Source organism: Saccoglossus kowalevskii, chromosome 14 (genome assembly GCF_978046115.1).
Source record: "Saccoglossus kowalevskii chromosome 14, keSacKowa6.1, whole genome shotgun sequence".
Lineage (NCBI taxonomy): Eukaryota > Metazoa > Hemichordata > Enteropneusta > Harrimaniidae > Saccoglossus > Saccoglossus kowalevskii.
In genome coordinates this window covers 29,703,072-29,705,123 of record NC_140654.1, presented here as the reverse complement: position 1 = coordinate 29,705,123, position 2,052 = coordinate 29,703,072, and positions in this window count along the sequence as shown.

Sequence of the window (2,052 nt, the reverse complement as noted above, 5' to 3'; positions counted from 1 at the left end):
GGTCAAAGCGGGTGCAAAGAAATACTTTCAATGAAGAGCTACTTCCGGTATTCTCTTGTCAATCAAGCGTACTGTTGCAGTTGCACCATTGCCATTGTAGGAGCTATTTTAGGGTTCAGTACTACCAGTACTTATGCAATTGTTTTTTTTTTCTGAGGTTGTGTCATTTTCTGTACTGGATTTAAACTGTTTCCGGCTTCATTTTTAATTCACCCCTGGCTTACAAAATGATAGTATGAGTCACCGTCGTCATTGACGTACTTTCAGGAAGACACTTACCACGCCCACTTTTGATTGTTTTCTTTATCTGTGTTACTAGTATTTCATTGCATAGTACATTCACAGCGATTCTGACTGTCATGTAAGATGTAGTGGTTAGACAACACTTCGAGACAAATTTGGACTGACTGATGAGTTCGTCGCTCATGTGACCACGTGTAGATTTTGATTATCGGTTAAACACCATCATTACACGCAAGTTTACAAGCAATGTAAGAATAATAATAAATAATATAATAATAATAACTTTATTGTCTCTGTGTAAAAATATTAGGATAAGTGTGTTTTTTTGGCAATTCAGTAGAAAATGTTCTTCGTCTTCAATTGAATTTGTGTCACAGTTTTTACATATTCTTTTGTTTATAGGTTTCTTGTGAATTGAATATCTGCCTTCCTCTATTTTTAAGTTATGGTTACTAATTCTAAATTTTGTCAATATTTTCCTTTTATGAGTGTCAAGTTTATTCAAATATGGCTCAAAGATGTATTCAATTTTAAATTTAGCATATGTTCTCAGTTTTTCGTTTACGAAGTTTAGTGAATTGTCTTTCAATATTGTATAGTATTCTGCTGCGTTTGTTCTAGGTATGCCTGTTTATTTGTTAAATTATCATCTGGGAGTTCCTTTATATGCAACCAGTAATTAATACCTTGAACTTTTACACTGAGCAGTTGTGGATAAATACCCACCTCTGCTCTTGGCATGCCCCCTTAAAAATGTTGAAATCTAGACCCTTTGAAACGCTATTTCCTGCATTTTGAGGGACAAATTTTGCTGACACAAAGGGTTTCATCATGATTTTCGAGGGGTGATGCCCCAACATCTTTTTGCCCCCCCCCCTGTACCGCCGCCACTGCTTGTAAGATTTGTTTGCAGAATTTAATATTGACTTTTTTTCAATTGATGTTTTGTCCCATTTAGCATTGTTCTGAATGTCCTGCAAGTCTATGGCCCATATTTCTGAGCCATAAAAGCAAAATTGTTTTTTGTAAATGTTAAATAGTTTCCTAAAAGTACTTTGTTCATGGTGTAAATTGATTTTCCAGCTTTACCTGCTAAATTTGACATGGCACTAGCAAAACTTCTATTTGATTTTATTGTGATTCCTAGATATGTATAACTGTTTGTTGTTTGAATGTTATCATTTCCAAAACTGAATTGGTATTTTTTTACTCAATGTTGATGAACCAAAGAAAACAACTTGTGTTTTTGAAAGGTTCACACTTAATTTTCAGATATTGCAATATTTATTTATTTAGTGTATTCAATGATGTCTGTAGACCAGCCTGAGTAGTGGAAGTAAGGGCTAAATCATCTGCATATAAAATAGAGTTAACAATGTTATTATTCAGAAGTGGTGATTCGGCATTATCTAAACTATCTTTTAAATTATTAATAAAAATGTTGAAATGAGTTGGGCTAATTATACATCCCTGTTTTACTCCTCTATTAATAGTGAATTCTTTGGTTATATAATTATTTATATTAATGCAAGCTTTTGTTTTTTTATTATTTTGTAAATCTTGCCATTAATGTTATTTTTTAATAGTTTATGGAATAGCCCTACTCTCCATACCGTGTTGAATGCTTTGGCAAAATCTACAAAACAAACATGGAGTTTTTGTTTATTTTTAATGTGTTCATGAATTAGAGTTTTTAATACAAAAATTTGATCAGTTGTTCCGTGTTTTCTTCTGAAGCCGGCCTGATTGTTTTTTGAGTATTTTATTTTCGTCAATGAAACAGTTTATGCGTTTGTCATATCGCTCGTA